The sequence below is a fragment of the Vulpes vulpes genome, chromosome 13 (genome assembly GCF_048418805.1).
Source record: "Vulpes vulpes isolate BD-2025 chromosome 13, VulVul3, whole genome shotgun sequence".
In the NCBI taxonomy this organism is placed as follows: domain Eukaryota; kingdom Metazoa; phylum Chordata; class Mammalia; order Carnivora; family Canidae; genus Vulpes; species Vulpes vulpes.
This window is the reverse complement of record NC_132792.1, coordinates 95,495,009-95,507,878: the sequence shown is the minus strand read 5'-3', so window position 1 is coordinate 95,507,878 and position 12,870 is coordinate 95,495,009. Positions and strand designations below refer to the sequence as shown.

Here is a 12,870-nt window from a genome sequence, read left to right as displayed (position 1 = left end):
GGCGGAGCGCTGTGGCCGGCGCCTGGCTGCTGCGAGCCTGGCCCCGGGAAGCCTCGCTCGGATTGCGGTCGGCGCCTGCTCGCAGCGGCTGGGACGTGAGGAGCGGGGACGGGGAAACCCCTGCAAGGGCGCTGGGAGGAGGGGAGCGAGGATCCCGGATGCCCCCACCGCGGGGCGCCCTTTCTCAACTACCGGGCGGATCTGACCTCCGTTCTTTAAGATGGAGAGGCCTGAGAAGCGTGGCCGGGAGCCTGACGATCGAGAGCTGCGTTTGGGGGGCGCCTGGGGGCGCAGCGGTTGAGCGTCTGCCTGCGGCCCAGGGCGTGATCCCGGGGTCGTGGGATCGAGTCCCGCGTCGGGCTCCCCGCGGGGAGCCTGCTTCTCCCTCGGCCTGTGTCTCTGCCTCTCTCTCTCTCTCTCTCTCTGTGTGTGTGTCTCTCATGAATACATAAACTCTTAAAAAAAAAAAAAAGAGTTGTGTTTCAGACACGTGAATCCGAGGACAGATGACATCTGGATGGGTATGTGGGGCTGAAGCTCACCAAGAGTGACAAGGCTGGAGAGAGTAATCAGGAGTTATGAGTCGTAGAACGGATTGCCTCACACAGAGCCATAAGGTGGAAAAAAACAACCCGTAGCGAATCCGTAAAGGACAGCAGGCAGAGCCGGCCAGAGGAGGATTCAGGAAACCAGCGCGGGCATTGCATCTGGGCTTGAGTGAAGAACTGTTTCAGGAGGCGGGGTGCAGTCCACCTTGACAAAGGCTGCTGAGAAGTCAGAGCGCTGAAAGCTGTCCTGCACTTTTACCCCCCGGCGCTGCAAGGACTGGGAGGCAGAGCCACAGGGCAGGCATCGGGCTGGAAGTGAGAATGGGAAGTGAGCAAGAGCCGCTAGCCAGCACATCCCTAGTAAGGGATCTGGAGAAGCCTATGTCTGAGAGGAGCAGAGGAACTGACCTGGAGGTGGCCCAGGGCGGGAGGGTGTGGAAATGAGTTAGGTCTTGCAAATGAAAGCAGCAGCAAGGCTATGCATACCTTACTGTGCATAAGAACCTTGTACGTGCTCTTGTGGAGCCCAGGAATCTGCAGATGCCAGGTACCTCTGAGACAGAGCTGGAGGACCATATTTAAGCAGACTGAGGCATCTTTGCATGAGTGAAAATGGTTTAGCAGAGAGGTAAAGATGGAATATGCAGAGAAGATGAGATAGCCAAGTCAGGGGAGATGGGGCAGGACCCCAAGTACACATGGAAGGGTCGGTCCTTTCCATAGCTGCAGGATAGAAGGAGGCTAGGAGATCTGTGGGTAGGAAAATGAGAGCCTTCCTCAAGAAAAGCAAAGAAAGGAAAGGGAAGGAAAGGGAGGAAGGAAGGAAAATGAAAAAGAAGAAAAAACCTATTCCTGTAAGGCTCCTTCCATTGGCCATACCTGTCCTGGTCCCTGTCATCTACTAACCGGGATTACAGGATCCTTCTGCCCATGTCCTGCCATCACCTGTCAGCATACCTGTGGATGACCCTCCAGCAGTCCCTCCAGCTGCCCCTGCCCCCTACCATTCTTCACCATCTCCAGGACCCTCCTTTTCCTACTTTTTCTACCCAGTCTATTGGCCCCTCCTTTCCTTCCCTCCTCATCCAGCTACAATTCCGTTTCCCTCCATTCCAGTGCTGATTTTGCTGTCAGCCTTAACACCCTTGCTCCTCTGTCCTGGCCCACCTGCCTGCCTGAACCTCAGCCAGATGCACCCCACCTGCTTTCTCTGCACCTGCTGCCACAGGAGGAGCCACACAGCCAGCCGGGCAGCAGGTACCGCTAGGAATGCGGCGGGCCCTGGGTCCTGCTGGCCCTCCTCCCGTTGCTGCAAGACACCACCAGGCCCTCCCCACTCTCCTCAGCCTGCCCACGGCCCTTCGCAGACACCTGGCCTCTGCGGAGAAAAGTGAAGTGTCAGATGGTGAGGCCGTGGCCCAGCCCGCCACTGCTGCCCCCTCCGCCCTTCCTTGCCTCCATGGAGCTAGAAATACACCTGTCCTGCCCAAGGAATTATTTGGTTCCCATTTCTCACTTTCTCAGAAAACTGAAGGTGTTGATTATCACACCTCTCCTCACATCATGGCTCCTAGAAATGGTCTTTACACTTTGCTGCTCTCTTTCTTCTTAAAAACAAAACGACTGAGCTGAAAACAAACACACGCCACAAACTTTACTGAAAAAACAAAACAAAACCTTTCCTGAAACACCTGTTTCCAGCCATGACCCCCTTTCTCTCCTTCACAGCACACTTCTCTGAAGAGTGGTGATGTGCTGCCTCCACTTCCCCAACCTTAACCCACTCTAGTCCACCTTATGCCCCTCACTGAAAACAAAAGAGGGCTCAGGAAGGTCCCCAGGGAGCTCCGTGTCACTAGGTTCATGAAAATTTTTCAGTCATTTTATGGATTTCCCAGAAGTGCTCAGTACCTTTTAGTCACTCCCTTGCTCTCATGAAACTTTGTTGATATTTATGTTGGTAATTACCTGACTAAATCTGTTCCTGTTGTGCATGTGATCCATGAGGGGAGGGCTATGTCTTTGGACTGCTGTCTGTCCCTCGGCCCTTACATCCAGTTGCCTGCTTCTCTTCTCCACTAGGGTGCCTCGGAGCACTTGGAAAGCAGCATCTCTAGAAGAACACTCCTCACCTCCACCACCAGGGTCCTCTCCCAGGGTCCCATATCTCTGTAAATGGCACCTCCACCCACCCAAATGCACTTATCAAGAAGCTGGAGTCATCCTGGACACTTCTCACCCTCTTACCATCCCCTCTGCCCAAATACCAGTGGGCCATCAATAAGGAAAGTCTGGTGATTGAGGAGCCCCCAAAGTTCACTCCTCCAACCTTCCCTACAAAAGAGCATATTTGGAACAGAAACCCTACAAGAATGTTGGCCAAGAGCAGGGAGGCAGTAGTACAGCGTGTTGGTGGGGTACGAGGAGGAGGTGCTCGCAAAAGACTTGCCTTCTTTCGACAGTGGGCATCTTATCCCTCTTCCCAGAGAATTAGATTCAGTCAACAATGGCAACGTTTTGCTCCTAACAGAGCCAAGGCTTAATTTTTTGCGCACGTCACCTTAGGTCTGCAAGCGGCATTGAGATCTGCCTGGCTATGGGTGAGAGGTCCCCCAGCACAGTGACAGTGGTTGTGGCCCAGGAAATGCAGAGCATCTGGGAAGCCACAGCAGGCCAGAGAGAACCCAGAGGATCTGGAACTACCTTGGGCAAACCAAATCTTTGCCTCTCCATGGTCCATTTCTTTCAGTCACAAACATATTTGTTTCTGTACAGTTGAGCATTAAAAACAGTCTGATTGGGCAGCCCCAGTGGCGCAGCGGTTTGGCGCCGCCTGCAGCCCAGGGCATGATCCTGGAGACCCTGGATTGAGTCCCACATCGGGCTCCCTGCATGGAGCCTGCTTCTCCTTCTGCCTGTGTCTCTGCCTCTCATTCTCTCTCTGTGTCTCTATGAATAAATAAATTAAATCTTAAAAAAAAAAAAACAGTCTGTTTGCCCCATGCCCACATAGAATTCCCTATTCTTCCCACATTAAAAAAAAAAACTATCTTTTCCTTGGTAAACATCAAGACTCTGAAATGTAGTCCATAAAGATGGGTCAGCAGTCATTTCTAGAATTTTGAGTTTGCAAACATTACCGGGATGCAAATTCATAAGTGCCTGATACCAGTTTGGGAGTCCCCATAAATGACAGATCAGAATTATACTTGGGTGAGAGTTTTCTCTCCATTGATCCCATCCAGTCTGAAAATTCCTTCATTTATCAGAAGGTTCTTTCCGTGGATTTCCTTCATTACTTAGGTAGATGTTGCCTTCCTCATTTCAGTCATGTTCATAGGTCATAGTTCTGCTTTCTTTAAACATTACGTGACATAAGGTTGTAAAGCTCTACCTCTGTTTTAGTGTCTTTTTATTGCTGCCACACTTGTTACCAGCTCTAGATTTGATTTTCAGAGACAAAAATTTTATATACAAATCAGAATAATGCAAGTGTTTTATATTTAAAATTTACTTTTATTGGGAATAAAGTTTCATTTTTTAAATGATTCATTAAGCAATCTCAAAGCACTGTTCTTTTAACTGCATTTTGTTGTTTTGGAAGATAAATTGAGCAAAATTTTTCTAACAGCGTGTTTTTACGTTGAAACCTTGGAAAGACCAGTAAGCGTCTTGCTCATCCTTGCTGTGACTATATTTGAGTAAAAGTTCACAGGTGTGTTTGCACTCAAAGACATTTCCCAGGATTATCTAGCTCAGTCGCTCCACAAACCAGTTGGTTGTCAGAATCAAGTTTTAAAAAATAAACAAAAACATGTTATATTGTAATTGTGAAAAGAATGCACACGTGGAGGTTAGTATTATTTCAATTGTACAGAAAGCTATCAAGTGCAAAAAAGCTCTCTTCTCCCTCTTCCCCCCAAATCCTCAAGGCCACAACCCAGAGGAAACCTCTGTTACCAAGTTCTATTTTTAGCTCAGACAATAACACTAACTCTCATGTACTTACATTGTTTTATGAGGTTCAAGTAGTACCTGTTACTCTACTATGAAAAGTAAGATGAAGGATTTAGCACAGCCAATCTGCCTCTTACCGCCCTTCCTCGATACTTCTCTATTTTTGTTGCTTATATCATTTTTAATTCTTCTAATATTTGTTCGCATAACTTCATATGATATACCCAGACCTCTGTTTTTGGCCCATCAATGTTAGGAAGTTTCCAGTAACTCTACACTATATAAGATGGGGAAGTGAGGCTACCTGTATCAACCCCTCTCCTAGGGTGGCTCAGTGGTGGAGCGTCTGCCTTTGGCTCAGGGTGGGATCCTGGGATCGAGTCCTGAGTCCCCGAATCAGGCTCCCTGTGGGAAGCCTGCTTCTCCCTCTGCCCATGTCTCTGCCTCTCTCTGTGTCTCTTATGAATAAATAAAATCTTAAAAAACAAAAACAAAAACCAACCCTCTCCTCTACTTCCTCCTCACTAGTCCAAACTTACATTGTCAGGGTTTAGGGCATTTACATTCTATAAGTATAAATTTAGTGCCTTGTCTATGGATTATAGCTAAATATTGAAAAATAATAGTAATAAAATACTACCATTATTTTAAAAAATATTTTTATATTCATCATAGAACCATGTGGAATTTAAAAAAAAAAGAACCATGTGGAATTACTGCATCTATAGAAAAGTAAATATAGTTTTTGTTCCCTACACTTGACCACTAAACAATGATGTGGCTCAGTCGGTTAAATGTCTGCCTTTAGCTCAGGTCATTATCCAAGGATCCTGGGATTGAGCCCTACGTCTGGCTCCCTGCCCATTGGGACGCCTGTTTCTCCCTCTCCCTCTCACCCAACCCCCCTACTCGTGCTCTCTCTCTCATTTAAAAGAGAAAAATCTGGGGAACCCTGGGTGGTGCAGTGGTTTAGCCACTTTGGCCTAGGGCGTGATCCTGGAGACCTGGGATCAAATCCCACATTGGGCTCCCTGCATGGAGCCTGCTTCTCCCTCTGCCTATGTCTCTGCCTCTCTCTCTCTGTGTGACTATCATGAATAAATAAATAAAATATTTTAAAAAAGAAAAATCTTTTAAACTACATTAAAATACATCTTAAAAATCTTAAAAGTACATTTTAAAAATCTAAAAAAAAAAAAGAAAAAGAAAAAGAATGTCCCAAATATCAAGGTCAAAATTCTCCACCATTTGGTCAAAAATCATGGCATGTTTTTGTTTACTTCAACAAAAGTTGACTTTGTTATATAGTTTTTTTTTTTTTTTGGTTATATAGTTTTGTGTTTGTTTTTCTGGGGTTTTTACTTGCTTTTCTTTTTATTGTTGTTGATAGAGAAGAGGGTGTGTGTATCAGCTTTCCCAGGTTTTTTTGTTCATTAGACTGTTTGTGTGATGGAGATTCCACATTGTTCTTGCATAGGTCTTATATGGCACCCTCTCCTTTCTTAGTTTGTTTTGACTATACAGTTATTGCATCAGTTGGAATTGCATTTGCCCGAGTAACAGAAACCCCAACTTAGAGTAGCTTACCCAAATAGGACTTTAATTTTTCTTTAGGAATAAGAAATCTGGAAGTGAGCCACCCAGGTCTGGATTTAAGGCTCCCCGATGCTTCTGAGACCCACATTCCTTCTTTTCCTCCACATAGCCACTCATCCTCCATTTGTGGCTCTCATCCTCCTGCTCATCATCTCATAGCTGCAGAATGGATACCTACTTCTAATACAGGCTCTACAGTCCCCAGGCAGGAAGAAGGGGAAAGGTGAAAGGCAAAGAGCTGGTGCTGGATGAGTCCAATCATCTTTAAAGAACTTTCCCAGAGGTGGGGTACCTGGGTAGCTCTCTCAGTTGGGTGTTTGATTCTTGATCTTGGCTGAGGTGGTGATCTCGGGGTCATGGGATCCAGCCCTGTCATGGGATCTGTACTTATTGTGGAGCTGGCTTGGTATTCTCTCCCTCTCCCCCTCCCCCAACTCACACCCACACTCTACCTACCCCCCTGGAATAAATAAATACATAAAATCTTAAAAAAAAAAAAAGCTTTCCCAGAGGATTACACCTCTACTTACATCCTACCAAAGTTGTCTGATAGCCACTCTAGCCGCAAGTCTGGGCAACGCAGTTTGTAGCTGAGTACATTAAGCCTATAGAAAATGAGTTTTTAGTAAAGGAGGTATAAATAGATACTGGGTTAGCAACTAGCAATGAGCTTTTCTTCATTGCATTTCAAAGTTAGTTGTGCACCTTCTTAAAATTCAGATTCCTAGGTCCTATTATTACCCCTCCCACTCCCCCTTCACTTGGGAATATTACTTTGTTTTTAGCAAACCCCCTCAAGTGAACATTTGCATGCAGATTTTCACCTGTTCACAAACATATGGGGACCACTGTTTAGTTGTGAAGGTCAAAGCTGCATCTGAATTCTTTTTTTTTTCCTGTATGGATTAGTTCATCAACACGTTTCTAAAGCTCCTACTTTGCATCAGCATTTTCTTAAGCTCTTTATAGAATTATGGACATGATAAGTATTTATTATGTTGGCTCCAAAATTGCATTATAATGCCACGTATGTGATACTGAAAAACCTAAGGAATATAGTACTGTAATAGAGCTTGGAAGGGCTGCAAGGACTTACTGGCCTCGCCCTGCTTTGAAGACCAGTGTGGTCAAACGCAGGAGGGGGCAAGTTGGAGGATGCAGAGGCAGTTCACTTCAGGAAGAGCACCTGACAACAGGTACAGCATAACACTATGGAAAGAAGAAAGCAGGCTACCCTATGCGGTATTTTAGAGCAACACAATACGATTTAAACGTCATGGGAAAGGATTGCTATGTGATTGCCACGTCATCACTTTGTGATTTAAAAGCTTTGCATAGGGCAGCCCCTGGTGGCCCGGCGGTTTGGCGCTGCCTTCAGCCCGGGGTGTGATCCTGGAGTCCCTGGATGGGTCCCACGTCGGGCTCCCTGCATGGAGCCTGCTTCTCCCTCTGCCTGTGTCTCTGCCTCTCTCTCTGTTTCTGTCATGAATAAATAAAATCTTTTTAAAAATAAAAGCTTTGCTTAAAATAATATCTGATTTCTTCAGAGTTAACATTTGAGTCAAAGTACTCTTTTTTTTTTTAAGATTTTATTTATTCATGAGAGACAGAGAGAGAGAGATACACTTGAGGCTGCAGTGGGAGAGGCATCCTGGTCACCACCAGGCCATCAGGCGTGCCAAACATCAGCTGAGGGAAAAGGCAGCGGGGCCTGAGTCAGTGACACTCCCCTGGGCGGCGGTCACCTGCCCTGCCCTGACTGTCCTTGGCTGTTGGTGAGTCAGCAGCAAATTCACTAGTTGATCTGTTTTCTTCTTTCTCTTCCGACCATGGACCTGTGTTTTCCAGAGCTCGGGGTAACTCCTGGTGTTTTAGATAAGCAACATTACGTGCTTGTTTTTCTTCCACAGTGGCTGAAACAGTGTTTATGGCAGCTTCTAAACCCGAAGCACAACACACAGGCTTTTCTGGTTTTCTGTGTTTTGTGGTTTTTGTTTTTTTAAAGATTTATTTATTTATTCATGAGAGACACAGAGACAGAGAGAGGCAGAGGGTGAAGCAGGATCCATGCAGGGAGCCCAACATGGGACTCGATCCTGAGACTCCAGGATCAGGCCCTGAGCTGAAGGTGGTGCTAAATCACTGAGCCACCCAGGCTGCCCTTTTTTTTTTTTTTTTTTTATTCTTTTTCAGACTTTATAACATGTCTGGAAGGACGGGTACCAACATTTTCATAGTGGCTCTCAACTGTGTGGCAGGTTTTCGTGTGACTTGCACTTTCTTCTTTGAACTTTTAAAATCCCCCCCCCCCTTTTTTCAAGATTTCACATTTATTCATGAGAGACACAGAGAGAAAGGCACAGACATAAGCACAGAGGGAGAAACAGGCTCCCCATGGGGAGCTCAATGAGGGACTGGATCCCAGCAGGACCCTGGGACACAACCTGAGCCAAAGGCAGACACTCAACCACTGAGCCACCCAGGTGCCCCCCTTTTTAAAATGGATCAATACTCCTCTCCTTTTAGAAGAGAGCCATTAGGTCCTAAATCTTTTTTGAGGCCAAGCACTTTCAAATTCTTTGGCTAACCACACACAACATGATTTCCAGTCCCATTCTAATTGCTTTCCTTTAGGGACATCTGGGTGGCTCAGCAGTTTAGCACCTGCCTTTGGCTCAGAGTGTGATCCTGGAGTCCTGGGATCGAGTCCCACACTGGGCTCTATGCATGGAGCCTGCTTCTCCCTCTGTGTGTGTGTGTGTGTCTCTCTCTCTCTCTGTGTCTCTCATGAATAAATAAAATCTTTTAAAAAAAATGCTTTCCTTTAAATACCTTCTTGTGCCTGTATGTGGTAGAGCAGTAGTTCTCTAAATTTTGGGCCACAGGACACGTTTTTACTGTCAAAAATTATTGAGGACCTCAGTGGGCTCCTCTTTGTGGGTTTTATCAATATTTACCACATTAAAGACTAAAACTGAGAAAAAATTTTGGTCACTTAAAAATAACAAAACCCACCACATGTTAATAGTATAAAGAACATTTGTAGGTGAAAAGTAACTATTTTCTAAGACTTCAGTGGGAAAAGTGGCATTCTTAAATTTTTGCAAATCTCTTTAACAGAAGACAGCTGAATTCTCATATTTGCTTTTCTATTCTCTGTGTTGGGATATCTTGTTTTAGCTTAAGTATATAGGGGAAATCTGGCCTCATCTAGGTAGACAGTTGGAGAAAGGAAGGGCATATTAATTGCCTTTTCAGATAATTATAGGTGTCATTTAATACTACACCAGTACTCAACAAATGGTAGTTTCTTAAAGGTTAGTTGGAATATGGCATCTGAAACTGTATCAATAAATATTTTGTACTCTGTTACATTAAAATCCATTAGTCTTTCTTGAGTTTCATATGGATCAGTGATCTATCTCCAATAAAAATTATTCCACAAACTTAATGGCTTAAAATCACAAACATTTCTTTTTTAACAATTTCTGTGGGGGCACCTGGGTGGCTCAGGTTGTGATCCTGGGGTCCTGGGATTGATGTGTGTTTCTCATGAATAAATAAAATCTGAAACACACACACACATAATTTCTGTGCATCAGAATGAGCATGACTTCCCTGGCTAGTTTTGATTCAGGGTATCTCATGAGTTGCAGTTATGATATTGGCCAGGGCTGTCATCTTCAGAAGGTTTGAAGATAAAGAATCTGCTTCTGACCTCATTCATATGGCTGTTGTCAGGCTTCGTTCCCCATGGAGTCTCCCCATAAGCTTCTTGAGTGTCCTCAAGACATGGCAGCTGCTTTCCCCCAAGAGCCAGGGATCCCAGAGAGAACAAGGCAGAGCCACAATGTCTGTTTTGAATTAAACAGAAGTCACACACCACCACTTCCGCTATGTTCTATTCATCAGATTCACTGAATAGAATCCACGTTCAAGCAGAAAGGAATTGGCTTCCATCTTTTGAAAGGAGAGGTATTAAAGAATTCACAGACATATTTTAAAGCCAGAATACTCATGATTTTGTAACATCATGCACTGGTCACTGGAAAAATACTTGTCCACTGAATTATAAGGATCTTTTAAATGTTGATAATTACATGTGTTTTCAAAAATCACATGTGAATATTATTGTTTTTTTTAAATTTTTTTCTTTTAGATTTTATTTATTTATTGACACACAGAGAGAGGCAGAGTCACAGGCAGAGGGAGAAGCAGGCTCCATGCAGGGAACCTGATGTAGGACTTGATCCCGGGTCTCCAGGATCACACCCCAGGCTGCAGGCGGCGCCAAACCGCTGCGCCACTGGGGCTGCCCACTATTGTTTTTTCAATATTACTATTGATCTCACTGGATATCACTACATATCTATTAGAATGGCTAAAATTAAAAGAAAAACTGATTACACAAAATGCTGGAGAATGTGGAGAAAAGTATACATTGAGGTGAGTGTAAAATGATATAGCCACTCTGGAAAATGGTTTGAGTTTCTTCTAAAACTAAACATGCATTTATCATACAACCCAACAGAAGCACTATTTTGTTCATGCAAAACCGTGTATACAGATGTTCATGGCAGCTTTATTCACCACAGCCTAATACTAGAAATAACCACCCAAATGTCTTTCAGTGAGTGAATGGTCGAACAAGCTGTCTTGTAGTTCACTCATAGATTCCTATCATTTCACAAATCTATAACTTATATCATCAATCATTGTCTAAAACATTGAATAAACTAGGATTGATAGGAAAGTCTTGAGTCTCCTGAATTTGGTTTGACAATGATTGGCTACTAGGTTTCTCCATAGCTAATCTTACGGAAAGTTACCACACCATGTTGTCTACATTCTTCTGGTTTATTAGGTGGAAGTGGGAAGGGAACAGCATGAGTCCAGATCCTACCTCTTCTATTTCTCTCTTACTAAGCCTCCTTAACAGATTTTTAGAAATTCATGCATGCTCAAGCAATAGTAACATTTTAATAACTAATTCTATATGTGCAACTCACTTTTATATATCTTCTTCCTTTTAAAAGTGGTCCTGGAGATTACCTTGAAGATTTCCAATAGCTTCCCATTCTCCATCATTCCTCCTTAATCATGCGTAATGTTCCCACAATCTCACCTGAACTTCTCCCAAACTGGGTGTATTTGTTGGATATCTGTCATCTAAGCAAAATTCTTACATCAGTTGAAGTAGTAGGATGCCTACCCCCCCCCAAAAAAATTTTTTTATATCTACCTTAAGTTTCCATCAGCCTACTTGCACTATCATTGACTGGATAAATGAAAACAGAAATGAATTTTCTCACAGTTCTAGAGGATGGAGGTCCAAGATCAAATTGCTAGCACAGCTGGGTGTCTGATGAGGCCTCTCTCCTTGTAGGCTGTCTGCACCCCACATGTCCTCATATGGATTTTCCTTTGTTCTTGTGTAAGGAGAAATCTCTGGTGTCTCTCCCTCTTCTTCTAAGACCAGTCCCATTGGATTAAAGCCCCACTCTGGGGCAGCCCCGGTGGCTCAGTGGTTTGGCACCGCCTTCAGCCCAGGGCCTGATCCTGGAGACCCGGGATCAAGTCCCATGTCAGGCTCCCTGCAGGGAGCCTGCTTCTCCTGCCTGTGTCTTTGCTTCTCTCTCTGTCTCTCATGAATAAATAAATAAAACCTTAAAAAAACAAAATGCCCCACTCTGATGACTCCACTTATTAAAAGCCTCCTTAAGCCTCCCCACTTAACCTCCTGAAAAGCCCTATTTCTAAATACAGTTGTCACATTAGGGGTTAAGGCAGCAACATATGAACTGGGTAAGTGGGGCAAGGCTTTCTTCTGTCCAATGTTTGTTTTACCATTTTCCAAATATGACAATTAAAAAAAATGAAACTGATGAGTAGTTGTTACTTAGTAACAATATACTAATAGTATGAGCAATGGACTTGTTTCTTCAAGTCCAACTTTCAGGGGGCCCTGCGTGGCTCAGTCCATTAAGCAAGCGGCTGCCTTCAGCTCAGTTCGTGATCTCTGGGTTCTGGGATCAAGGCAGGGGTCAGGCTTCCTGCTCAGCAGGGAGCCTGCTTCTCTTTCTCCTTCTGCCCCTCCCCATCGCTTATTCTCTCTCAATAAATAAAATCTTTAAAAAAAAGCACAACAAATTCAACTTCCAAACCCTTTTTGAATTTTTTTTTATTTTATTTATGATAGTCACAGAGAGAGAGAGAGGTAGAGACATAGGCAGAGGGAGAAGCAGGCTCCATGCACCAGGAGCCCGATGTGGGATTCGATCCCGGGTCTCCAGGATCGCGCCCTGGGCCAAAGGCAGGCGCCAAACCGCTGCACCACCCAGGGATCCCCTCCAAACCCTTTTTGATGTTTTCTAGGTCTTTCATAAATTTTGACTCATTTGATGCTTTAACCAGACTCTTCTTATGATTTTGTGTCAAGTATTCTATTTTGTTTTCTGTCTCAAAAGGCATTAGAAAGATAAAATTCAGAGTTTTAAGTAATAGCACATTCATTTATTCTGTAATGGATACCCCCCCCTCCCCCTCCATCTACTACTTTGTTATCTTTCCAATATATTTGATCTTAACTCCTCAAAACACTAGATATGATTGGGGAAAAGTTGGAAGCCTAGCACAGCAAAAGTAATACTGTTCCCACATGTACCCTTTTAGTATTTCCGAATTGAAAAACAAATAGGAAATAAATAAAAAAAAATAGAAAGAGGCTTTCAAATGAGTAAACTGAGGTCTCCCAGCATAAATTTTGAGA

The 12,870-nt window shown here is 44.2% G+C and overlaps 1 long non-coding RNA gene across 1 annotated transcript; it reads left to right on the top strand.

The window, feature by feature from the left end:
* The first annotated feature begins 64 nt into the window (after nucleotides 1–64).
* Nucleotides 65–3,534, top strand: LOC140595224 (uncharacterized). Its single transcript, XR_011996753.1, has 2 exons — nucleotides 65–1,095; nucleotides 2,631–3,534. It is a non-coding gene; the product is annotated as an uncharacterized lncRNA (long non-coding RNA).
* Nucleotides 3,535–12,870: the final 9,336 nt, after the last annotated feature.